Source organism: Mustelus asterias, chromosome 21 (assembly GCF_964213995.1).
Source record: "Mustelus asterias chromosome 21, sMusAst1.hap1.1, whole genome shotgun sequence".
Lineage (NCBI taxonomy): Eukaryota > Metazoa > Chordata > Chondrichthyes > Carcharhiniformes > Triakidae > Mustelus > Mustelus asterias.
In genome coordinates this window covers 30,437,504-30,465,187 of record NC_135821.1, presented here as the reverse complement: position 1 = coordinate 30,465,187, position 27,684 = coordinate 30,437,504, and positions in this window count along the sequence as shown.

Here is a 27,684-nt window from a genome sequence, read left to right as displayed (position 1 = left end):
TCTGGTTCTATCACAGCTTGGTATGGCTCCTGCTTTTGCCCAAGATCGCAAGGAACTACAAAAGGTCGTGAATGTAGCCCAATCCATCGCGCAAACCAGCCTCCCATCCATTGACTCTGTCTACACTTCCCACTGCCTCGGAAAAGCAGCCAGCATAATTAAGGACTCCACGCACCCCGGACATTCTCTCTTCCACCTTCTTCTGTCGGGAAAAAGATACAAAAGTCTGAGGTCACGTACCAACCGACTCAAGAACAGCTTCTTCCCGCTGCTGTTAGACTTTTGAATGGACCTACCTTGCATTAAGTTGATCTTTCTCTACACCCTAGCTATGACTGTAACACTACATTCTGCACTCTCTCGTTTCCTTCTCTATGAACGGTATGTTTTGTCTGTAGAGTGCGCAAGAAACAATACTTTTCACTGTATGTTAATACATGTGACAACAATAAATCAAATCAAATCAAAAACATATTCCCTTCAAGGTGAGATGCAGGAGCGACAAACCCAGAGAACCCTGGATGTCGAGGAGTATTCAGGACTCTGTAAGAAAGAAAAGAGAGGCTTTTAGTAGGTACAAAGGGAGCAAATCAGCAGAGGCCTTAGAGGAATAATAGAAAATGTAGGGGGGGGGACTTAGGAGAGCAAGGAGGGGGAATGAGAGAGCACTGACAGGTAAGATTAGGGAGAATCCCAAGATATTCTGTAAGTATATTAAGGGGAAGAGGATAACCAGGGAAAGAGTAGGCCCATTAGGAACCAAGAGGGCAATCTGTGCTTGGAGCTGGAGGACATTGAAACAGAAACATAGAAACCCTACAGTACAGAAAGAGGCCATTCGGCCCATCGAGTCTGCACTGACCACAATCCCACCCAGGCCCTACCCCCATATCCCTACACATTTACCCACTAATCCCTCTAACCTACGCATCTCAGGACACTAAGGGGCAATTTTTAGCATGGCCAATCAACCTAACCCGCACATCTTTGGACTGTGGGAGGAAACCGGAACACCCGGAGGAAACCCACGCAGACACGGGGAGAATGTGCAAACTTCACACAGACAGTGATCCAAGCCAGGAATCGAAGCCGGGTCCCTGACGCTGTGAGGCAGCAGCGCTAACCACAAGTGTTAGTGTTGCTGGGAGGAGTTTAAACTCGTTCGACTGGGGACAGCGGAGGCGTTTCCTCCCACACTCCAAAGATATGTAGGTTAGGTGGATTGGCCTTGGTAAAAGTGTGGGGTTATGGGGATAGGGCAGAGAATAGGACCTGGGTGAGATAATCTGTCAGAGAGCCGGTGCAGACCCAATGGGCCGAATGGCCTCTTCTACACTATAGGAATTCTATGATTCTATGATATAAAACCTGACCATTAGAAGGCATGCTGGGAAGTTTGACCAAGTTGGGAAGGTATTGGCCCAGATCCGAAAGGAAATGGCCCAAGATGAAGGCATGTAAAATCGCCGGCTCCAGCGCACCTCTCCCTGATGAGCTCAATGCATTCTATGCCCGTTTTGAGCAAGAGGTCAGTGAGAGCACGCCCTCCACCCTGGAAGCCCTGGATGAACCTGTATCTGGGGTCACCATTGCAGATGTCAGAGCAGCTTTCTCGAAGGTCAATCCAGGGATAACGACTGGCCCGGATGGGGTACCCGGACGAGCACTCAGATCCTGCGTGGATCAGTTGGCGGGGGTATTCACAGACATCTTCAACCTCTCTTTACAACAATCTGAGGTCCCTATCTGCTTCAAGAAGACAACCATCATCCCGGTATCAAAGAAAAGCCAAGCAGCGTGCCTTAATGTGCCTTAGTGCCTGAATAATCACCCAGTGGCTCTGACAGCTATCATTATGAAGTGCTTCGAAAGGTTAGTCATGGCACAAATCAATTCCAGCCTCCCGGACTACCTGGATCCACTACAGTTTACCTACCGCCGCAACAGGTCCACAGCAGACGCCATCTCTGTGGCCCTGCACTCAACCCTGGAGCACCTAGATAACAAGGACACCGATGTCAGACTCCTATTTATTGACTACAGCTCAGCCTCCAACACCATTATTCCCACAAAACTCATCTCCAAACTCCATGGCCTGGGCCTCAGCACCTCCCTCTGCGACTGGATCCTGAACTTCCGAACCCACAGACCACAATCAGTAAGGATAGGCAACAACACCTCCTCCACGATCATCCTCAACGCCGGTGCCCCACAAGGCTGTGTTCTCAGCCCCCTACTATACTCCTTATACACCTGTGACTGTGGCCAAATTCCCTCCAACTCGATTTTCAAGTTTGCTGATGACACCACCATAGTGGGTCGGATCTCAAACAATGACGAGACAGAGTACAGGAATGAGATAGAGAATCTGGTGAACTGATGCGGCAACAATAATCTCTCCCTCAATGTCAACAAAATGAAGGAGATTGTCATCGACTTCAGGAAGTGTAAAGGAGAGCATGCCCCTGTCTACATCAAGGAGGACGAAGTAGAAAGGGTCGAGAGCTTCAAGTTTTTAGGTGTCCAGATTAGCAACAACCTGTCCTGGTCCCCCCATGCCGACACTATAGTTAAGAAAGCCCCACCAATGCCTCTGCTTTCTCAGAAGGCTAAGGAAATTTGACATGTCAGCTACAATTCTCACCAACTTTTACAGATGCACCACAGAAAGCATTCTTTCTGGTTCTATCACAGCTTGGTATGGCTCCTGCTTTTGCCCAAGATCGCAAGGAACTACAAAAGGTCGTGAATGTAGCCCAATCCATCGCGCAAACCAGCCTCCCATCCATTGACTCTGTCTACACTTCCCACTGCCTCGGAAAAGCAGCCAGCATAATTAAGGACTCCACGCACCCCGGACATTCTCTCTTCCACCTTCTTCTGTCGGGAAAAAGATACAAAAGTCTGAGGTCACGTACCAACCGACTCAAGAACAGCTTCTTCCCGCTGCTGTTAGACTTTTGAATGGACCTACCTTGCATTAAGTTGATCTTTCTCTACACCCTAGCTATGACTGTAACACTACATTCTGCACTCTCTCGTTTCCTTCTCTATGAACGGTATGTTTTGTCTGTAGAGTGCGCAAGAAACAATACTTTTCACTGTATGTTAATACATGTGACAACAATAAATCAAATCAAATCAAAAACATATTCCCTTCAAGGTGAGATGCAGGAGCGACAAACCCAGAGAACCCTGGATGTCGAGGAGTATTCAGGACTCTGTAAGAAAGAAAAGAGAGGCTTTTAGTAGGTACAAAGGGAGCAAATCAGCAGAGGCCTTAGAGGAATAATAGAAAATGTAGGGGGGGGGACTTAGGAGAGCAAGGAGGGGGAATGAGAGAGCACTGACAGGTAAGATTAGGGAGAATCCCAAGATATTCTGTAAGTATATTAAGGGGAAGAGGATAACCAGGGAAAGAGTAGGCCCATTAGGAACCAAGAGGGCAATCTGTGCTTGGAGCTGGAGGACATTGAAACAGAAACATAGAAACCCTACAGTACAGAAAGAGGCCATTCGGCCCATCGAGTCTGCACTGACCACAATCCCACCCAGGCCCTACCCCCATATCCCTACACATTTACCCACTAATCCCTCTAACCTACGCATCTCAGGACACTAAGGGGCAATTTTTAGCATGGCCAATCAACCTAACCCGCACATCTTTGGACTGTGGGAGGAAACCGGAGCACCCGGAGGAAACCCACGCAGACACGAGGAGAATGTGCAAACTCCACACAGACAGTGACCCAAGCCAGGAATCGAACCCAGGTTCGTGGAGCTGTGAAGCAGCAGTGTTAACCACTGTGCTACCGTGCCGCCATTGGTAGGGTGTTAAACAAACACTTCACACCTTCCTTCACTCAGGAGGATGATGTATGTACAGAATTCAAGGAGAGAGACTGTGAGGTTCTTGAACAGTTTGACACCGGGAATGAGGAGTTATTGGAGGCTCTGATGGGCCTAAATCCTCAGGTCCGGATGAATTGTGCCCTGGGCTGCTGTGGGAGACAAAGGTGGAGATTGCAGGGGCTCTGAGACAAATTTTTAATTCCTCCCTGGACACAGGGGAGGTGACGGAGGACTGGAGGACGGCTAATGTTGTTTCAGTTTTCAAGAAGCGTGGAAGAGATTAACCAGGAAATTATAGAGCAGGGAGTTATTAAATTAAAGATCACATCAAAGATAGGGAATCTATTGGAGAAAATTTTGAAGAGGAAAGTGACCTCCACGTGGAGAGGCACAATTTGATCAGGGATCGTCAGCATGGCTTTGTCAGAGAGGGGTCAGGCCTAACAAATTTGATTGAATTTTTCGAGAGGGTGATCGGGTGTGTAGATGAGGTAATGCAGTTGATGTAGTTTTTATGGATTTCCACAAAGCCTTTGACAAGGTTCCACATGGGAGGCTTATAAAGAAGGTAAGAGCACCTGGGATCCAGGGTAACTTGGGGAGATGGATCTAAAACTGGCTGAGTGGTAGGAACAGTAAGAAGTCTCACAACACCAGGTTAAAGTCCAACAGGTTTATTTGGTAGCTCAAGCTTTCGGAGCGCTGCCCCATCATCAGGTAAGTGGGAGTTCTGTTCACAAACAGGTCATATACAGATACAAACTCAATTTACAAAATAATGGTTAGAATGCGAGTCTTTACAGGTAATCAAGTCTTAAAGGTACAGACAATGTGAGTGGAGAGAGGGTTAAGCACAGGTTAAAGAGATGTGTATTGTCTCCAGCCAGGACAGTTCGTGAGATTTTGCAAGCCCAGGCAAGTCGTGGGGGTTACAGATAGTGTGACATGAACCCAAGATCCTGGTTGAGGCCGTCCTCATTTGTGCGGAACTTGGCTATCAGTTTCTGCTCAGCGACTCTGCGCTGTCGTGTGTCGTGAAGGCTGCCTTGGAGAATGCTTACCCGAAGATCAGAGGCTGAATGCCTGTGACCGCTGAAGTGTTCCCCAACAGGAAGAGAACACTCTTGCCTGGTGATTGTCGAGCAGTGTTCATTCATCCATTGTCGTAGCGTCTACATGGTCTCCCCGATTTACCATGCCTCGGGACATCCTTTCCTGCAGCGTATCAGGTAGACAACGTTGGCCGAGTTGCAAGAGTATGTACCATGTACCTGGTGGATGGTGTTCTCACGTGAGATGATGGCATCCGTGTCGATGATCCGGCACGTCTTGCAGAGGTTGCTGTGGCAGGGTTGTGTGGTGTCGTGGTCACTGTTCTCCTGAAGGCTGGGTAGTTTGCTGCGGACAATGGTCTGTTTGAGGTTGTGCGGTTGTTTGAAGGCAAGAAGTGGGGGTGTTGGGATGGCCTTGGCGAGATGTTCGTCTTCATCGATGACATGTTGAAGGATCCGGAGAAGATGTCGTAGCTTCTCCGCTCCGGGGAAGTACTGGACGACGAAGGGTACTCTGTCCACCGTGTCCCGTGTTTGTCTTCTGAGGAGGTCGGTGCGGTTTTTCGCTGTGGCGCGTCGGAACTGTTGATCGATGAGTCGAGCGCCATATCCTGTTCTTGTGAGGGTGTCTTTCAGTGGTCGGAGACAGGGTGGTGGAAGAAGGCTGTTTGTGTGACTGGAGGCCGGTATCCAGTGGGGTACCACAGGTATCAGTGTTAGGCCCGTTATTATTTGTGCTATATTTAAACGATATAGATGAGAATTGCGGGGAGGGGGGTGATAAGTAAGTTTGCGGATGACATGAACATTGTCAGGGTAGTTAACAGTGAGAAGAATGTTTTAGGTTACAGGAAGATATGGATAGGTTGGTCAGATGGGCAGATCAGAGGCAGATGGAATTTAACCCTGAAAAGTGTGAGGTACCAGGCTGATTCCGGGGATGGCGGGACTGATGGGTGAGGAGAGATTGACTAGGTTAGGATAGTTTTCGCTGGAGTTCAGACGAATTGAGGGGGGATTGTCGTGGTTTCCCAGGACGACAATTCGTTCACATCGGTTTAAAACAGAGAGTCTGAGCAGCGATCTTCCAAGCAGTAGACTTTATTTCTCAGCACAAGCGATAAAGCCGGGAACGTCCGGAACACTCCAAAGAGCCCTTGGGCTTACAATCTTTTATGTACATTTCAGCCTCCTATCTCAAGATCCTTATCTCCCTTTTACTGCCTGTCCTTGGTTGTAATCTTACCCTACAGCCCGCTCTTTCTTTGGCCACCATTATTTTTAGTTGACCCTTTATCTGTTTTCTTTGCAATCGGTCGTTCACTGTTATATCTCTTCGTTTCTTAAACCATGGTGGTTATAACTCTTGCTCTTATCTGAACTTTTCTGTTTGTACAATAATCGTGGTTTTGTAAGCTAAGGCGAATGTGTTTAGAAGAAAAGACATCCCCCCTGCTGATTTATGGTCCACTAATGTGTTTAGAAGAAAAGACACTCTCTCTGCTGACTTATGGTCCACTAATGTGTTTAGAAGAGAAAACATTCTCTCTGCTGGTTTATGGTCCACTATTCAGTTGAACCACCGAGCAGTCTTCCTTGTTTTCTTAAGTGACTATTGTCTGCTTTCCTTAATTAGTGATTGCTATATTACTTCTCTAGTTCCTCCACTTTGACTATATCGACTACACTTGATTATATTAGGTCACACGAAGTTACTTTAGGTTATATACCCATCTCACTACTCACCTAAATCTGCTATATCATTTTACTAAAACCTGTGAATCTGAATTTCATACCTAGCTCATACAATATCTAATACAATTTCCCTTACAATCCCCCCTTTGAGGCTTCCCTAGCCTCATCCCAATTATCAAGTTCAAATAATCCCCTTGCTCAATCCCATTTGTATTTTATTTTAATCACTTTTCCCAGGCGATGTGGAGGAGCCGACTATTTTGGTCAGGGATCAGTGTCCCTATTCTAACTTTATCATAATTTGTCTATCCCGGTTCTGATTTTTGGGTTGCTCCTCCAGATTGCCTGCCCCTGACAGTCATCAGCCAAAAACCTTCCCACTCTTGTCTAGGGAAGGGAAAAAGACTGATTCCTGTGTACAGACTAAGTTCTCCTGGTTTCGCGCGGACTTCAGCAAAGTGCTGTTGTTTCCACAAGGTGATCTTCCACTATTGTAGTTATTTTACAGAGTGACGAGTTTCAACTTCGACCAAGGTCATTGTGAATCCACTCAGCGGGGGCGGCTCAAGATTTTCCCATTCCTCTGTTTTTTCTCTCGAGCGTGAGCTGCTTAGCACCCGCGTCACCATCTGCCGCGCTGCCATTCTGGTAAGGAAGGATCTCAGGGCGGGTAAAAAACAACAAAATATCAATCCCAGAATGATTATTGTTGCGATTGCTACAGCTCCAGCTTTGGCAAACCACGCCCCCCATCTTCCTAATATTCTGTCCAGCCAACTCCATACCTCATGCCCAAACCCAGCATTTTCTTTCACTTCTTTCTTAAGATTTTTTAACTTATTCATGGCTTGTGTAAATGACCCTTCTGGATTAGTGTTATTAGGGATAAATGTGCAGCACTGATCCCCAAACATAACACACACCCCTCCTTTCTCTGCCAGGAGCCAATCTAACGCCTGTCGATTTTGCCACGCCATTTTGCTGGTCGCATCCAACTGCTCTCCTAAGGCCTCCAGGGCATCATTCGTATAATTAATAAACCTCTGCTGATTATAATAGATGTAATTGATCCACTCAGTATTCTTGCTGGGTGTGATCCAAACAAAGAGGGATTCAAACCCTGCAGCTATTTCGTTCCTAGCTTTGAACTCATTCGGGATGCCGCGGGGCTGTCCGATTGCGTCCAATTTTATCGTAGGGTCAGGGGTATATGCCCTCTTAACTTTTTGTGATTTAATTTTTCTTTCCACCGGTAGTATCACAATGCTCTGGGCAAGCATAACTCGAGCACATAGTCCCTTCCAATTCTGTGGTAATTTTGCCAATAGCCCTTTCTCCGGGCCACAAAGCCACCAGAGATCGGCCAGTTGATTTTCTTGATAGTCTAACACATAAGGAGGGGGTGCCCATCCCCCTCCTGAGAGGATCAGATAAAGAGCATCGGTTATATTCCAAATCCTTTCACACTCTCCTGTGTAATTTCCCACACTACTTCCTGTGCTACTTTCCCTCCAATAGCAATCTTGGATTTGTAAGTTAGGCTCTACACTCCATTCCTTTGGGACCGCGTCCACTGCCGTTTTTGGCCACTTTGGACATCTGTGGGTCAAGTTGTAGATGCCCTTTTTTACCCCAGCAAACAGGATGCAGTGGTATTGACACAACGGCGGCTCACCTTTACAAAGGTTATCACATGCGTATCCGGAACAGTCTATCTTCTCATACGAGTAGTTCCGATTCCCTATCATATGATACCTTATATATGTGGTATATGGACGGCAATTTTCCTTTCTCCAGCTTTGTTGCCTGGTTCTACAGTCTCCTGATCCCCATGGTATATCAGTTACTTGGGTGTTAGGTTTCTCTGATGCACATACTACACACTCTTTCCCATCACTGTTTCTCTGACCTGGAAACTCAGCCCATTTCCACCATTTGTTTTTCTGCGCTTTTTCCCAAATAGTATTTGTGCTCACTAATCGTTCACGTTTTATTCGTCTTAATACTCTATCTTCCTGATTCTGCACCCTTATGTCTTCTGTATCCCATTCTCCTTTTCTATGGGTCACGGAAGTCCCTAAGGGAAATAGTTTCCAAGTCCCAGGTGGGGAATGGGGCCCCTTCCCTGTCCTCACCTCCCTCGGCACCTTGACTAATATGCTCAGGCTGGGCATTTGTATCATCAGCCAGCTCATGTACAGAACTACTTTCATCATCCTCTATTCTTTTTGTTCTTCCTTGGCTCTGTTCCTCCTCCCCACGATTCTCCCCGTGTATTTCTATTTCTTCCTCGCTATCACCTCTATCCACTCTGTGTACTTCTTCAATTTCCCTTCTCTCCCCCACCCCTGGTACCGTTCTGGTACAATGGTTTAAGTGATACCACAGTGTACTGCCTTCTACTTGCAAAGCCGTGGGAGACACTTTGGTGACTTCAAACGGTCCTTCTCGTCTCGGTTCGTTCCAACGTCTCCGGAACTTTCTGATGTATACTCGATCTCCAGGCTTGATCTGATGTTCTGTTACCGGATTCTCCTCCTCCTTGGCTTTTTCCTGTTCAAATATAGTTCTATGTATAACAGTTAATTGTTGTATATATTCTTTTGTGCTTTGATCTAAACATTCTAGCGTAGGACCTCCTGATCCCCTGATCTTGGGTACCGGCATTACTCTTCCTGTCATCATTTCATGTGGGCTCAAATGTGTGATTCTGTTTTCCTGACTCCTGTATTGCATTAGAGCCAATGGCAGAGCATCTATCCAGTTTTTCCCTGTTTCACTGCAAATTTTGCTTATTTTAGCCTTAAGGGTCCCGTTTGCTCTCTCCACCATTCCTTGGGATTGAGGATGATATACACATCCAAACTTCTGCTTTATTCGGAGTGCCGAGAGTGTCTCTCTCAGTGCCCTTCCTATAAAAGCAGATCCATTGTCTGAACTTAATTGCGTGGGTATACCAAATCTTGGGATAATTTCTTTTGACAGGAAGTTAATCACCGTTCCAGATCCTTGATCTTTGGATGGCGTTGCTTCTATCCATCTACTGAATCTATCAATAATCACTAGCATGTATCTCTTCCCTCTTACCACCTTTCCCATATCCACATAGTCCATGCATAGATGTTTAAATGGTCCTTCAGGGATGGGTATATGCCCTATTGGGGCAGTAATGCCCTTCCTGATGTTATTCTGAGCACACACCTCACACTGACTTAGTATGTAGACAATCGAGTTTTGCAGGTATGGTGACCAGAATCCTTCCTTCTTGATCTTTCTAGCCACTTCTCCTCTTGCACAGTGGTCCACTCCATGCGCTTCGCTAATTAGTACGGTTAGTAATGATGTGGGTGCTATGACCAATCCCTCCCCATTTCTCCATATCCTGTCCTGTTGTCCCTGTAGTGCTCCTCTATCTTTCCACATTGCCTTTTCAGCTACAGAGGTTTCCTCCTGTAACTGTGCTACATCTTCTAATGTGATATGAGGTTCGATATCCCCCGTACCTGGCCCTGGGTGCGGCCTTGCTATTTCTACTGGGGCTATCGTAGCCTCAATGCATCCTGACGCTTCTTTAGCTGCCTTGTCGGCTTTGGTGTTTCCCTGTGTGATGCTGTCTGCTCCCTTTTTATGCGCCTGACACTTAATTATGGCTAATTCCCTTGGACCCATCATGGCCCTTATTAAAGCCCTGATTTGACCTTCGTGTTGTATTGGTCCTCCTCCGCTTTTCATAAATCCCCTTTGCTTCCATATTGCCCCGAACAGATGGCAGACCCCGTGGGCATAGGCCGAATCAGTATAAATTTCCACTGCTTCCCCGTTTGCTAGCTCACATGCTCTGGTCAATGCTTTAAGCTCTGCTAATTGGGCCGAACAGGGCTGTTCACATTTCTCTGCTTCTATAACTTCAAGTCCTCCTGGTCTTTGTTCGACTATGGCATAGCCTGCATGGTTTCCTAAGTGATCCCTGTAGCATGAGCCATCTACATACAGTATCCTTTTCCCTTCTGTCACTAGTCCCTCTGCTCTTAAATCTTTCCTCAGTTTCATAAATGTTTTTGCTTCTCTTAAGCATTCATGTTCTTCTCCTTCATGAGGTAATGGCATGTAATCAGCTGGATTTACTCTGTTGCACTTTATTATCGTGATATCTGGAAATGTAGTTAGCATTCGATAATGATGGATCCTAGCAGGTGTCAGCACAAATTTTCCTTGCTCAATCAATTCAGCTACCTTATGGTATACATGTATGTTTATCGGATATCCCATTGTGACCGTGGCTGCCTTTTCGTACGCCCACCAAGCTGCTGCCAGGCCTTGATAGCACGGAGGGTATCCCATTGCTACGTCGTCTAGCTTGGTACTGTAATATGCTACAGCCTGCCTTCGTCTACCCTTGCAATTTTCCTGCATTAACATTGCTGTAGCAAATCCGGCTTCTCTGTTACTCACAAATAAGTCAAAGGGCTTGTCATAGGTCGGTAAAGCCAAGGCTGGTGCCTGTGCCATTTTTCTTTTCACGTTTTCAAATGCGTCTGAAGCATCTTTATCCCATTTTAGTTTGGCTTTTAATTCGTCACACCCTGCCTCCTTCATTATCTTTCGTAGTGCCTGCATTTTTTCGGCATAGCTTTCCACCCATTCTGAACTGAATCCTGTCATTCCCAAAAATGTCATCATTTGTCCCACCGTCTGTGGTTTCGGAACTTTTAGTACTGCTTCTATTTGCTGTGAAGCTATCTCCTTCTGTCCTGCTGATATTTCTCTTCCCAAGTATTCTACCTTTTTCTGGCACAGCTGCAGCTTTTTCCTGGAAACTTTATGACCCCCTTCTGCTAACCTTTTCAATAGTTTTAAACTATCCTTCCTGCACTGTTCTTGTGTTCCTGTGCATAATAATAAATCATCCACATATTGTATCAGTGTTCCTTCCAACTGTATTCCTTCTAAATCTGCTCTCAACACCTGATTGAATACATGTGGGGAATGTTTAAATCCTTGGGGCATCCTATTGTATGTGTATTGTTTCCCCTCGTACGTAAATGCAAAGAGATACTGACTTTCTTGAGCTAGTGGCACACTAAAAAATGCCGAACATAGGTCTACTACAGTAAACCATCTACTTTCAGGTGGTATATTTGTCATCAAGGTATAAGGGTTTGGAACCTCTACTGGCATATCTTCCACTACCTCATTAATTGCCCTTAGATCATGCCCCAATCTCCATTTTTCTCCGTCCGCCTTTTTCACTGGTAGTAGCGGTGTGTTACACCTGCTCCGGGTTTCTTTTAATACCCCTGCTTCTATCAATCCCTTAATCGTCCCTCTAATTCCTTCAATTGCTTCTGTCTTGATTGGGTACTGCGGCCTATACGGCCCCTGGCATCCTGTCTTTAATCTGACTTCAACTGGATTAGCGTTTTTGACCCTCCCTACATCCGTGTCCTGTCTGGACCACAACTCCTGCGGGAGGGAGTTCAAATCCTGCTCTAACCTCTCTCTCCACTCCAGTTCCTGTTTCTCGATTTGCACTCCTATTGTTATCTGCTTCGGTTTCCCAAGCATTTTAACATCCAAAATTATTTTCGTCATTTGTCCATTGCTGGACGTCCAAATATCTACATTGTCTGTCTGGACAAATTCTAAATCTTGTGCTCTCAACACCATTGGTCCTAGGTCTTTTGATCTGTATCCCGGATTCACTTTCAATGTGACATGTGGCTCCGCCCCAGATACAGAGAACCATTTGTTAACCCATTCATTCCTAACAATGGTGAGGGCTACTCCCTCTAGTCCGATTAAAATACTTCCTGACTTCATTTCCTGTTCTCGTCCTGCCTCCCTTTCCCATTTCTCCTGTATCTCAGGTTCCTGCCCTTCATCAAATATCATTGTACTGTGTAATTCTGTTCTTGGCCATTTGGCTTGTGGAACCCAAGTGTTTATAAGCTTTCCCCAAACTTCCCATATCTGTTTTTTAACTTGTTCCTCTATATCTCCCAACCAATATACATTAACCCCTTCCTTTCCTGGTATTTCAAGTGGATACATTCCCATCAAATCAATTCCTTGTTCAGTGCATTCTAATTTCAGTCCTAAACCTAGGATTGCATCCCTTCCCAATAGATTTAAAGGAGTTTTATCACATACTAAAATAGGTACATGGGTTGTCTTATTTCCAATGGTAACAGGCACCGGCGTCGTCATTCGAGCTAATGTTACTTTCCCCGAGAACCCCACAGTTTTTACAAACTGGTTTGACAATGGTAAGTGATCCGCATATTTCGTTTGCATGCACGTACATGTGGCGCCGGTGTCTATCATCATGGGGACCTCGATCCCTCCTACTCTAACGTTAACTATAGGTTCCTGCTCTGCAGTTTCTGTTATCTGTACGTGCTGTCCTACCATTTCGGGGTTCTCTGGGCCTCCCTATGGGGAATTCTGATGGTTTACCGGCCCTTGAAACATCGGGATGCTGTTTGGCGATCCTTGGATCAGTTGTTGGCCTGTCTGCTGCTGGTTTTCTCCCTGTCTGGGGAAATTCCGCGGGCAATTCCTTTTTATGTGCCCTGCCTCCCCGCACCCCCAACACACACCTGAAGGGCCAGGCAATGGTCCCTGTCTCGGAGTCTGATAATTAACCTGTCCCTGTCCTCTCTGATTCTGATAGGGTGGCCTACCACCTCCCTGTCCTTTCCCATTTCTATTCCAGTCAGTCTGACTTTGCAGGGCGTATGGGTTTTGATAATTTAGGCCATAGGCTCCTGGGTTCATGGACAGTGGGAAGGCAGAAATGTTATAGGTTATGACGGGCTGGCCTCCATCTCCGCTCCCCCCTTTGATTAGTGCAGGTATTTCCTCTGGCTTTTGCTCCACCATCATTGGTGCTATTTTTCTGGGTGCGAGATCCTCTTTTGCCTTCAGTTTATCCTTGCTTTTGATCTCCTCCAACTGCGCCTGAAGGAGTTTACGTTGTACCTCCTTCAGCTGTTTGTCTGCATTCTTTTCATCTTTGCGATGTCTCTCTACTGCATGGGCAACATAATCCACAAACTCTCGGTAATTTTTTGAGTCCAAGCCCACCACTTCCTCCAGCCTTGTCTTAGCTGGGGCTGGCAAGCCCTCTAGGATTGCAGCCCGGAACATGGAGTTGGTCAGTGGGTCTATTAGAATGTCCCTCTCCGTGTCCCTTCTCCACCTTTTTAATTGATTCTCCACATACACAGCTGCATTCTCCTCCTCACCCAGTGGCTCTCCCTTTAGGGTTTTTACATCCATTCGATTGGGGTACATATCCCGCAGTGCCTGCCAGATGTCTTGGCGGTACTGGTCCATTAGTATCCCATCCACCGCTGGGTCATAAGCTGCGGTTGGGATGCCAGCACGTCTCATTACTTCCGCCATTTGGTCCATTCCTAGCACCTTTGTCAGGAGAGCTTTGATGTCGCCCAGTGCCATCCTTTTTCCCACCATCCCTGCCTCCAACTGTCCAATCCACCTTCCAGCCCCATCCAAAATATTGGGTAATTCATTAATTAAATTAGGCAAATCCTGACCTGACCAAGGGAAAGACTGCGGTCTGCCACCCTTCAGAATCACCGGGAATACCCTTTTCCCTCTCCTATCCACATCTGGAAACTTTACAGGTGGGTGCCTTTCCCGCCTTGATTTTCTTTGCACCCCTAACATTGATTGCCTCCCTTCGTCTTCACTACTCTCTTCTGTTTCTCCTTCCGTCTCTCTCGCCATTCTACCTTCCTCTGGGTGCTTCCACCTCCATCCTTGTGATGTCTCACTTGCATACTCGCAAAAATCATTTCCTGTTTTCCCCTCATATTTATTTCTAACATTTTCTCCTCCCTCTTCTCGTTCTTTTTCCTTTTCCATTACCTTCTTTGCCCATTCCAAAAGTTCTACCACCTTTACTTCATCCTCTAACTCCTTCCTCCTTTGATTCAGCTCCTCCAAAACCTCTTCTGTTTTCCTAGCCTCTTCCTCTATACCTTGTTTCTTTTCTCCCTCCTTTCGTGCCCATTCCTCCTTCGTCATCTGTTCTATGTCATATTCTCCCTCAAAATTCATTGTGCCTGATATAACTGGGTACAGTCCCGTGGAGCTCTGTTTCTCTAAGTATGGGGGTGGGGCTACGTTTGGATCTTCCAATTTTGCTTTTTCCTCAAGTTGTACTGGCATCTGCATTCTACCTCCCCTCCATACCCCTCTTCTCTCTTTCCCTTCTTGTTGGAATAGGGCTAATATCTCTAACTCCTTTTCTCGCTTTTCCCCTCTTTTGCTCGATTTATCCTTAATCTTATAGTTCTTTATCATTCCCTTCTGGTCCTCACACCTCTCTATGGACCATGTGCCTTCCTCCGGCCACTGTGTATTGGTCTTATTTGTTCTTTTGGCCCATTTTTTAGAGACGTGTTCTATATCTCCCCTAAGGGCTGGGAACTTATCCCCTAATATCTCCACTGGTGTCTTAACTTGGTGCGCCATTACTCGTCTTTTTGGATCACTGTCGCAATTTTTGTCACTTAATCTGTCAGAGTTAGGTATCACAGTGATTATTACTTGCTGTATTGTTTTTCCGTGCTCAGTCCCCTGTTTACCTTTCCTTTGGATTTCTTTTGCCAATATCTGTAATTCTAACCGGGGTCCTGATATCCACTTCCCCGTAGTCCCCTGTCCCGGCACTATCTTCCTCTCCCGGGCCAGAGGGTAGTAGGTTTTCACTTGCTCGTCTATGTGTATAAGAATCCTGTATCGGTCAGATCCCTTTATTAATTTCTCTAGGGTTTCCAATTTTATTTCGTCTATCCAATTCCTATCGACTACTCTTTCCCAATTTACATACGGCCACTCATTCTTTATCTCCTCTAAGTTAATTATGTGTGTAATCTTTTTCCAATCCAGTGTTGCTTCCGTTTTTGTTATTATTCAAAGATTAGTTATTTTCAATCTTGTCACCAGGCAGTTTTGTCAGGGTAATTTTTCAAGTTGTTAGTTATTACCCTACCTATATTCCGACTCTCTCTCTTATTTCTGTCCTTCACGCTGTTTTCTCAGACCAGTTTGTTCAAATTGGTCTTTTACTTCCTCTATTCTAGCTGCTACTCCCCTTTCCTGTGGTTAAAATCCACTCCTGTGCTTTTGGCTACTGTATTAGGTCCTGGAGCGATCTCTCACTGATCTCTCTCCCTCTCGGTTGACGTCCCTTACCCGAGGTCCTGGGTAGGTTTGGACTGGCAGATTTTCCCACACTTACTCTCTTCTGGGCAAGTCGTGACCTGAAAAACCCGCTCCAAACCGCTTGACTTAACCTAATTGCATTACTTTAGCTTTCGGCCTTTTTCCCGTCTCACTTTTTACCCATTCACAGACAATACAGTATTCGCAGCGCGCTTTTGCATGCAAAAATTCTGCTCTTCGGATCAGACTCAGTCTCTCAAAAATTTTACACAATTTGGTTTTACCTGTGCAGGATATCTTTTTGGGTTGGGGAGATCCAGGACCAGCAGAGAGCCGGGCGCACCGGGCCTCGAGAAAACCCCTTTCTGACAACAAGGATTTACATGCATGCAAGTCTGCTTACCTTGTTGACAGAAGGCCGGCTGGGGACTTCTCGGTTCCGGTTGGACCACCGTCTCCGCCACTCCTTCCAGATGCTTTTCTGGGCGATCTCTCACCAACCCTGCTAAGCAGCGCCAATTTTGTCGTGGTTTCCCAGGACGACAATTCGTTCACATCGGTTTAAAACAGAGAGTCTGAGCAGCGATCTTCCAAGCAGTAGACTTTATTTCTCAGCACAAGCGATAAAGCCGGGAACGTCCGGAACACTCCAAAGAGCCCTTGGGCTTACAATCTTTTATGTACATTTCAGCCTCCTATCTCAAGATCCTTATCTCCCTTTTACTGCCTGTCCTTGGTTGTAATCTTACCCTACAGCCCGCTCTTTCTTTGGCCACCATTATTTTTAGTTGACCCTTTATCTGTTTTCTTTGCAATCGGTCGTTCACTGTTATATCTCTTCGTTTCTTAAACCATGGTGGTTATAACTCTTGCTCTTATCTGAACTTTTCTGTTTGTACAATAATCGTGGTTTTGTAAGCTAAGGCGAATGTGTTTAGAAGAAAAGACATCCCCCCTGCTGATTTATGGTCCACTAATGTGTTTAGAAGAAAAGACACTCTCTCTGCTGACTTATGGTCCACTAATGTGTTTAGAAGAGAAAACATTCTCTCTGCTGGTTTATGGTCCACTATTCAGTTGAACCACCGAGCAGTCTTCCTTGTTTTCTTAAGTGACTATTGTCTGCTTTCCTTAATTAGTGATTGCTATATTACTTCTCTAGTTCCTCCACTTTGACTATATCGACTACACTTGATTATATTAGGTCACACGAAGTTACTTTAGGTTATATACCCATCTCACTACTCACCTAAATCTGCTATATCATTTTACTAAAACCTGTGAATCTGAATTTCATACCTAGCTCATACAATATCTAATACAATTTCCCTTACAGGATCTCATAGAGACTTATAAAATTCTAACAGGACTCGACAGGGTAGATGCAGGGAGGATGTTCCCGATGGTGGGGGGAGTCCAAAACCAGGGGTCACAGTCTGAGGATTCAGGGTAGACCATTTAGGACGGAGATGAGGAGACATTTCTTCACCCAAAGAGTGGTGAGTCTGTGGAATTCGCTACCACAGGAAGTAGTTTTTGCCAAAACATTGAATGTATTGAAGATGCGGCTGGATATGGCACTTGGGGTGAATGGGATCAAAGGTTATGGGGAGAAAGCAGGATTAGGCTATTGAGTTGGATGATCAGCCATGATCGTGATGAATGGCGGAGCAGGCTCGAAGGGCCGAATGGCCTCCTCCTGCTCCTATCTTCTATATTTCTATGTGATGCACTTTGGAAGAAGTAACAAGATAAGGGAGTATTTAATGAGTGGCGGGACACTGGGAAGCTCAGAGGAACAGATGGATCTGGGTCATTATTCACACATCCCTGAAGGCAGCAGAGCAGGTGAATAGAATAGTTAAGAAGGCAAATGGGACACTTGTCTTCATCAGTAGTGGTATAGAGTATAAGAGCGAGGAGGTGATGTTGGAGCGGTACAGAGCGTTGATGAGGCCACAGCTGGGGTAGTGTGTGCAGTTCTGGTCACCTCACTATAGGAAGGATGTGATAGCACTCGAGGGGGTACAGAGGAGATTCACCAGGATGCTGCCTGGGACGGAGCGTTTGAGCGATAAGGAGAGACTGGATAGACTTGGATTGTTTTCTCTAGAGCAGAGAAGGCTGAGGGGGGACATGATTGAGGTGTATACGATTATGAGAGGTGTGGACAGGGTGAGTAGGAAACAGCTGTTCCTCGTGGTTGAAGGGTCAGTAATGAGGGGGCACAGTTTTAAAGTGAGGGGCAAAAGATTCAGAGGGGATTTGAGGAAATGTTTTTTCATACAGAGGGTGCTGGGAGTGTAGTAGAGGCGGGAAACCTCACAACGTTGGATAAGCATTTAGAATCATCACATCTTAGAGCCCAGAAGATGCCCGTCAGCCCATCAAGTTCACACCGACACATTAGAAACACCTGGCCTGCCCACCTAATCCCACCTGCCAGCACTGGGCCCATAGCCTTGAATGTTATGACGTGCCAAGTACTCATCCAGGTACTTTTTAAAGGATGTGAGGCATCCCGCCTCCACCACCCTCCCAGGCAGCGCATTCCAGACCCTCACCACCCTCTGGGTAAAAAAGTATTTCCTCAAATCCCCCCTAAACCTCCCACCCCTCACTTTTAACTTGTGTCCCCTCGTAACTGACCCTTCAACTAAGAGGAACAGCTGCTCCCTATCCACCCTGTCCATGTCCCTCATAATCTTAAACACCTCAATCAGGTCGCCCCTCAGTCTTCTCGGCTCCAGAGAAAACAACCCAAGCCAATCCAACCTCTCTTCATAGCTTAAATGTTCTATCCCACGTGTAATGTCAGAACATTCAAGGCTATGGTCCGAGTGCTGTATAGTGGGATTAGTGTAGATTTAGAGTTGTTTTGTCAGTGCAGACTAGATGGGCTGAAGGGCCTCTTCTGTACTCTGTGACTCCAGAGTTTTACATCACAGAAAGAGGCCATTCAGTCCATCGTATCTGCACTGGCCATCAAATACCTATCCATTCTCATCCCATCTTCCAGCACTTGGTCCACAGTCTTGTAAGCTATCCTTGTATTCACTGCCAAGCCCACTAAAGCTGCTGACACCTCCTCCCTTTGCGATGATATCTATATTGCTTTTATTCTTGTTTAAGGGGAATGTTTAAAACTTCAGATTTACTCTGAGGCAGCAGGTGTGTCTGGAAAACATTTAGCTCCAGGCTGTGAAAGCAAATTCCTGGCTTGGGTCACTGCCTGTGTGTTCTCCCCGTGTTTGCGTGGTTTTCCTCCGGGTGCTCCGGTTTCCTCCCACACTCCAAAGATGCGCGCGTTAGGTAGATTGGCCATTCCGACGCACCGGGCAGCATGGTGGCAACGGGCAGCATGGTGGCACAGTGGTTAGCACTGCTGCCTCACAGCACCAGGTACCCGGGTTCAATTCCCGGCTCGGGTCACTGTGTGGAGTTTGCACATTGTGTCTGCGTGGGTTTCCTCCGGGTACTCCGGTTTCCTCCCACAGTCATAAGATGTGCTGATTAGGTGGATTGGCCATGCTAAATTTCCCCTTAGTGTCAGGGGGACTAGCTAGAGTAAATGCATGGGGTTATGGGGATAGGGCCTGGCTGGGATTGTGGTTGGTGCAGACTCAATGGGCCGAATGACGGCCTCCTGCATTGTATGATTCTATGACACAAATCGGTGATTAATTTTTGGGCGGCACGGTAGCACAGTGGTTAGCACTGCTGCTTCACAGCTCCAGGGTCCCGGGTTCGATTCCCGGCTCGGGTCACTGTCTGTGTGGAGTTTGCACATTCTCCTCGTGTCTGCGTGGGTTTCCTCCGGGTGCTCCGGTTTCCTCCCACAGTCCAAAGATGTGCGGGTTAGGTTGATTGGCCAGGTTCAAAATTGTCCCTGAGATGTGTAGTTAGAGGGATTAGCGGGTAAATATGTGAGGGTAGGGCCTGGGTGGGATTGTGGTCGGTGCAGACTCGATGGGCCGAATGGCCTCCTTCTGCACTGTAGGGTTTCTATGTTGTTTCATCCCCTGTATCTTTATTGTCATTCATTCGTGGGACATGGGCGTCACTGGCTGGCCAGCATTTATTGCCCATCCCTAGTTGCCCTTGAGAAGGTGGTGGTGAGCTGTCTTCTTCCTATATCTTCCTGATTCAACTGAATAGCGAGGCCATTTCAGAGGGCAGTTAAGAGTCAACCACATTGGCTCTGGAGTCATATGTAGGCCAGACCGGGTAAAGACGGCAGATTTCCTTCCCTAAAGGGCGTTAGTGAACCAGATGGGTTTTTCCAACAATCGGCAATGGGTTTCATGGTCATCAGTACACTTTTAATTTCAGATATCATTTATTGAATTCAAATTCCACTATCTGCCGTGACGGGATTTAAACCAGGGTCCCCAGAACATTAGTTGAGTTTCTGGATTAATAGTCTAGCGATAATAGAGTCCTACAGTGCAGAAGGAGGCCATTCGGCCCATCGAGTCTGCACCAACCACAATCCCATCCAGGCCCTATCCCCATAACCCCATGTATTTACTCTAGCTAGTCCCCCTGACACTAAGGGGCAATTTAGCATGGCCAATCCACCTAACCTGCACATCTTTGGACTGTGGGAGGAAACCGGAGCACCTGCAGGAAACTCACGCAGACACGGGGAGAGGGTGCAAACTCCACACAGACAGTGACCCGAGCCGGGAATTGAACCTGGGTCCATGGCACTGTGAGGCAGCAGCGCTAACCACTGTGACACTGTGTCGCCCCAACAACGGTGCCCAACGTGGGGCTACTACTAGGTCGACACCTCCCATCTGCCATAAGCCTCCCTTTTTTCCTTATCCAATCCCGTATTTCCTTTGACAGCCAGGGTTTTCTGGACTTGTTGGTCCCATGCTTTACTGGAACATGTTGGCTTTGTGCTCTCTCTCTTTCCTTTTTGAATGACTCCACTGCTCTGATACGGGTCTTCCTACAAGTAGCTGCTCCTAGTCCACTTTGGCCAGATCCTGTCTGATCCTATTAACATCAGCCTTCCTCAAATTAGAAGCCTTTATTTCCGGTCCATCCTTGTCCTTTTCCATCACTACTTTAAACCTTACCGAGATGGAACAGATTGAAGAGGATAGGGAGGGGTGACCTGATAGAGGCGTTTACAATTCTGGGGAGGATGGAGTTGGGAGACGCAGAGATGTTTGTGTGTGTGCGGGAGTCGACAATTAGAGGCAACAAATTTAAGGTAGCCATGAATAATTACAACAAAGATTTCAGGAGGAATTCACTTACCCAGAGTGAGGAAAACAGGGGGAGAGGGGGAGAGGAATCAGAGGATGTATCAATAGATTGTCTGCAAGGAAGCTGGGGTGGAACATCCACACTGTCACAGTGTGAGCTCGGGTTCTCTTCCCCTGCCGTTGAGTCGCAGTTATTGTGTGGAAGTGTGTTGTGTAAATGTGGCTTACCGTTTATTGGCTGAAACCTGGATACTGTCCAGCTCTTGTTGCAGAGGCAGACACGGGATTACTGCTGTGGGCCTAACAGTCAGTTTCTGTTCTGTCATCTACACTGTGTGTAATATAAACCCCCGGCACTTTACCAGTGACCTCGAATAGCTTCACTCTGAGGCCTCTTCAGCATTTTGACAGGTCGCTTTTTATTGCCTTGGATGTCCCCTGCCCACAACTCTCCCCTCCCCAGGATCCCCCCTCCCCCCCCCACCCCCTCTCACACCTCCCAGAACACTCCCCTCCCCTCCCCAGGAAACCCCCCCCCCCCCCCCTCAGGACATCACCCTTCCCCCAGGACAATCCCCCCTCCACAACTCCCCTCCATCAAAGCAACCCCCTCCCTCAGGACACCCCACTCCCCACAGGTCATCTCCCTCCCCAGGACACCTCCCCCCCCCCACACCCGCCCCCCCTCCCCCTGCCCCCCCGCCATCCCCGGACATCCCTCTCCCCCAGGACATTGCCCCATCCCCCAGGACATTCCCCCTCCCCCAGGACACCTCCCTCCCCCAGGACATCCCCCCTTCCCCCCGGATACTCCCCTCCCTCTGGACACTCCCCTCTCCCAGGACATTCTCCCCTCCCCCTGGGCACCCCCACCCCCCTCACCCCCCCATTGGGAACATCCTCCCTCCCTGTCTAGTCCTGTTAGAATTTTATAAGTCTCTATGAGATCTCCCTTCATTCATCTGAACTTCAGTGAAACCGTTCCTAACCTAGTCAATCTTTCCACACACATCAGTCCCGCCATCCCCGGAATCAGCCTGGTAAACCTTCGCTGCATTCCCTCAAGAGCAAGAACATCCTTCCTCAGAAAAGGAGACCAAAACTGCACACAATACTCTCGGTGTGGCCTCACCAAGGCCCTGTATAATTGTAACAACACATCCCTGCTCCTGTACTCGAAACCTCTCGCAATGAAGGCCAACATACCATTTGCCTTCTTTACCGCCTGCTGCACCTGCATGCTTACCTTCAGCGACTGGTGCACAAGGACACCCAGATCCCTCTGCACACTCCCCTCTCCCAATTTACAGCCATTCAGGTAGTAATCTGCCTTCTTGTTTCTGCTGCCAAAGTGAATAACCTCACATTTATCCAAATTATACTGCATCTGCCATTGATTTGTCCACTCACCCAACCTGTCCAGATCATTCTGAAGGATCTCTGCATCCTCGTCACAGTTCACCCTCCCACCCAACTTGGTATCATCTGCAAACTTTGAGATGTTACATTTTGTTCCTTCATTTAATTTATTAATATATATATATGATAGGGCGGCACGGTGGCACAGTGGTTAGCTCTGCTGCCTCACTGCACCAGGGGATCGGGTTCGATTCCCGGTTTGGGTCACTGTCTGTGTGGAGTCTGCACGTTCTCTCCATGTCTGCGTGGGTTTCCTCCGGGTGCTCCGGTTTTCTCCCACAGTCCAAAGATGTGCAGGTTAGGTGGATTGACCATGGTAAAATGCCCCTTAGTGCCCCAGGATGCGTAGGTTAGAGGGATTAACGGGATAAATATGTGAAGTTACAGGGATAGGGTCTGGGTGGGATTGTGGTCGGTGCAGGCTCGATGGGCCGAATGGTCTCCTTCTGCATGATAGGGATTCTATGTATGGGTGCTGCTGGAGAGTGAATTTTACAAAGCAATGCTCACTCTAAATGAAGCTCCCCAGTGGATCACTCGATCCCTGAGTTAATCCTTCATTTCTCTCTAAGCCAAAACCTTTCTTAAAGGAAGATACATGGCCATCATTCTCTGTAAGAAGTCTCACAACACCAGGTTAAAGTCCAACAGGTTTATTTGGTAGCAAATACCATAAGCTTTCGGAGCACTGCTCCTTCGTCAGATGGAGTGGTCTCTGTTCTCCCCCAGAACAGAGACCACTCCATCTGATGAAGGAGCAGTGCTCCGAAAGCTTATGGTATTTGCTACCAAATAAACCTGTTGGACTTTAACCTGGTGTTGTGAGACTTCTTACTGTGCTTACCCCAGTCCAACGCCGGCATCTCCACATCATCATTCTCTGGACAGCAGTGCTTCTTGCAATCACCAATATCATCTCAAAGACAAACTCCTCGCTGGTAACCAGCATTTGATTCACATCCCTTCAAAACATTCAATCACAACATGACACCAGAATGTGTATAAATCAAACAATTCCAGGTTGATGTCTTTTATCTGAAGCATACACTGCCGACCATCGTGTTAATGCTGTCAATCACAGGGATTAACATTTCCCTGCATTAAGATGTGAAAGCTGCCCTTCACTCAGAGTGACAGCGATGGAGTGAGCGCGAATGCACAGACTGTGCAGCATTCTAACACCAGCAGCCATGGCTCAGTGACTGCCTCCCTGTCTCGGAGACACAAGTTTCTGGGTTCAAGTCCACCTTCAGAGTTTGAAGGCAAAATACTACCCTGATAATCCAGTGCAGTACAGAGAGAGTGCTGCACTGTCAGGGGGAGTGCTGCACTGCCGGGGGAGTGCTGCACTGTCAGGGGAGTGCTGCACTGTTGGGGGGAGTGCCCCACTGTCAGAGGGAGTGCTGCACTGTCAGAGGGAGTGCTGCACTGTCAGGGGGAGTGCTGCACTGTTGGGGGAGTGCTGCACTGTCCGAGGGAGAGCTGCACTGTCAGGGGGAGTGCTGCACTGTCGGGGGAGTGCTGCACTGTTGGGGGAGTGCTGCACTGTCAGAGGGAGTGCTGCACTGTCAGGGAGAATGCTGCACTGTCGGGGGAGTCCGTAGGTTGAGTCCGTAATTAAGAAAGCAAATGTAATGTTGTCATTTATCTCAAGAGGCTTGGAATACAAAAGCAGGGATGTACTTCTGAGGCTTTATAAAGCACTGGTTAGGCCCCATTTGGAGTACTGTGAGCAATTTTGGGCCCCACACCTCAGGAAGGACATACTGGCACTGGAGCGGGTCCAGCGGAGATTCACACGGATGATCCCAGGAATGGTAGGCCTGACATACGATGAACGTCTGAGGATCGTGGGATTATATTCATTGGAGTTTAGGAGGTTGAGGGGAGATCTAATAGAAACTTACAAGATAATGAACGGCTTAGATAGGATGGACGTAGGGAAGTTGTTTCCATTAGTAGGGGAGACTAGGACGCGGGGGCACAGCCTTAGAATAAAAGGGAGTCACTTTAGAACAGAGATGAGGAGAAATTTCTTCAGCCAGAGAGTGGTAGGTCTGTGGAATTCATTGCCACAGAGGGCTGTGGAGGCCGAGACGTTGAGCGTCAAGACAGAAATTGATAAATTCTTGATTTCTCGAGGAATTAAGGGCTATGGGGAGAGAGCGGGTAAATGGAGTTGAAATCAACCATGATTGAATGGTGGAGTGGACTCGATGGGCCGAATGGCCTTACTTCCGCTCCTATGTCTTATGGTCTTATGGGAGTGCTGCACTGTCAGAGGGAGAGCTGCACTGTCGGGGGAGTGCTGCACTGTCGGGGGAGTGCTGCACTGTCAGAGGGAGAGCTGCACTGTTGGGGGAGTGCTGCACTGTCAGAGGGAGAGCTGCACTGTCGGGGGAGTGCTGCACTGTCGGGGAAGTGCTGCACTGTCAGGGGGAGTGCTGCACTGTTGGGGGAGTGCTGCACTGTCAGAGGGAGAGCTGCACTGTTGGGGGAGTGCTGCACTGTCGGGGGAGTGCTGCACTGTCAGAGGGAGAGCTGCACTGTCGGGGGAGTGCTGCACTGTCGGGGGAGTGCTGCACTGTCAGAGGGAGAGCTGCACTGTTGGGGGAGTGCTGCACTGTCAGAGGGAGAGCTGCACTGTCGGGGGAGTGCTGCACTGTCGGGGAAGTGCTGCACTGTCAGGGGGAGTGCTGCACTGTTGGGGGAGTGCTGCACTGTCAGGGGGAGTGCTGCACTGTCAGGGGGAGTGCTGCACTGTCAGAGGGAGAGCTGCACTGTTGGGGGAGTGCTGCACTGTCAGGGAGAGTGCTGCACTGTGGGGGGAGTGCTGCATTGTCAGGGGGAGTGCTGCACTGTCAGAGGGAGAGCTGCACTGTCAGGGGGAGTGCTGCATTGTCAGGGGGAGTGCTGCACTGTCAGAGGGAGAGCTGCACTGTCCAAGGGAGTGCTGCACTGTCAGGGGGAGTGCTGCACTGTCAGAGGGAGAGCTGCACTGTCCAAGGGAGTGCTGCACTGTCAGGGGGAGTGCTGCACTGTCGGGGGAGTGCTGCACTGTTGGGGGAGTGCTGCACTGTCAGAGGGAGTGCTGCACTGTCAGGGGGAGTGCTGCACTGTCAGGGGGAGTGCTGCACTGTCAGAGGGAGAGCTGCACTGTTGGGGGAGTGCTGCACTGTCAGGGAGAATGCTGCACTGTGGGGGGAGTGCTGCATTGTCGGGGGAGTGGCTGCACTGTTGGGGGAGTGCTGCACTGTCCGGGGAGTGCTGCACTGTCAGGGGGAGTGCTGCACTGTCCGAGGGAGAGCTGCACTGTCCAAGGGAGTGCTGCACTGTCGGAGGAATGCTGCACTGTCGGAGGAGTGCTGCACTGTGGGGGGAGTGCTGCACTGTCAGAGGGAGTGCTGCACTGTCAGGGAGAATGCTGCACTGTCGGGGGAGTGCTGCACTGTTGGGGGAGTGCTGCACTGTCAGAGGGAGTGCTGCACTGTCGGGGGAGTGCTGCACTGTCGGGGGAGTGGCTGCACTGTCAGAGGGAGTGCTGCACTGTCGGGGGAGTGCTGCACTGTCGGGGGAGTGCTGCACTGTTGGGGGAGTGCTGCACTGTCGGGGGAGTGCTGCACTGTCGGGGGAGTGCTGCACTGTCAGGGGGAGTGCTGCACTGTCGGGGGAGTGCTGCACTGTCGGGGGAGTGCTGCACTGTCAGGGAGAATGCTGCACTGTGGGGGGAGTGCTGCACTGTCAGGGGAGTGCTGCATTGTCGGGGGAGTGCTGCACTGTCAGAGGGTGTGCTGCACTGTCAGAGGGAGTGTCGCACTGTCAGGGGGAGTGCTGCACTGTGGGGGGAGTGCTGCACTGTCAGAGGGTGTGCTGCACTGTCAGAGGGAGTGTCGCCCTGTCAGGGGGAGTGCTGCACTGTGGGGGGAGTGCTGCACTGTCCGGGGAGTGCTGCACTGTCAGAGGGAGTGCTGCACTGTCCGGGGGAATGCTGCACTGTCTGGGGAGTGCCACACTGTCAGAGGGAGTGTCGCACTGTCGGGGGAGTGGCTGCACTGTCGGGGGAATGCTGCACTGTCGGGGGAGTGGCTGCACTGTCGGAGGAATGCTGCGCTGTTGGGGGAGTGGCTGCACTGTTGGGGGAGTGGCTGCACTGTTGGGGGAGTGGCTGCACTGTCGGGGGAGTGGCTGCACTGTCGGGGGAGTGGCTGCACTGTCGGGGGAGTGGCTGCACTGTCGGGGGAATGCTGCACTGTCGGGGGAGTGGCTGCACTGTCGGAGGAATGCTGCGCTGTTGGGGGAGTGCTGCACTGTCAGGGGGAGTGCTGCACTGTCGGGGGAGTGGCTGCACTGTCAGGGGAATGCTGCACTGTCAGGGGAATGCTGCACTGTCGGGGGAATGCTGCACTGTCGGGGGAATGCTGCACTGTCGGGGGAATGCTGCACTGTCGGGGGAATGCTGCGCTGTTGGGGGAGTGCTGCACTGTCGGGGGAGTGGCTGCACTGTCGGGGGAGTGGCTGCACTGTCGGGGGAGTGCTGCACTGTTGGGGGAGCGCTGCACTGTCGGGGGAGTGGCTGCACTGTCACAGGGAGTGGCTGCACTGTCGGGGGAGTGCTGCACTGTCGGGGGAGTGCTGCGCTGTCACAGGGAGTGGCTGCACTGTCGGGGGAGTGCTGCACTGTCGGGGGAGCGCTGCACTGTCGGGGGAGTGGCTGCACTGTCACAGGGAGTGGCTGCACTGTCGGGGGAGTGCTGCACTGTCGGGGGAGCGCTGCACTGTCGGGGGAGTGGCTGCACTGTCACAGGGAGTGGCTGCACTGTCGGGGGAGTGCTGCACTGTCACAGGGAGTGGCTGCGCTGTTGGGGGAGTGCTGCACTGTCGGAGGAGTGCTGCACTGTCGGGGGAGTGGCTGCACTGTCGGGGGGCGGGGGGGGGTTTATTCGTCAATGCAATGTGGGTGTCGCTGGCTGGGGTCCAGCATTTGTTGCCCATCCCTAGTTGCCCTTGGACTGAGTGTCTTGCTCGGCCATTTCAGAGGGCAGTTAAGAGTCACCACATTGCCGTGGGTCTGGAGTCACATGTAGGCCTGACCGGGTAAGGACGGCAGATTTCCTTCCCTAAAGATCATTAGTGACCCAGGTGGGTTTTTACAACAATCGATGATAGTTTCATGGTCACCATTACTGAGACTAACTTTCAATTCCAGATTTATTGATAGAATTTAAATTCATCAGCTGCCGTGGTGGGAT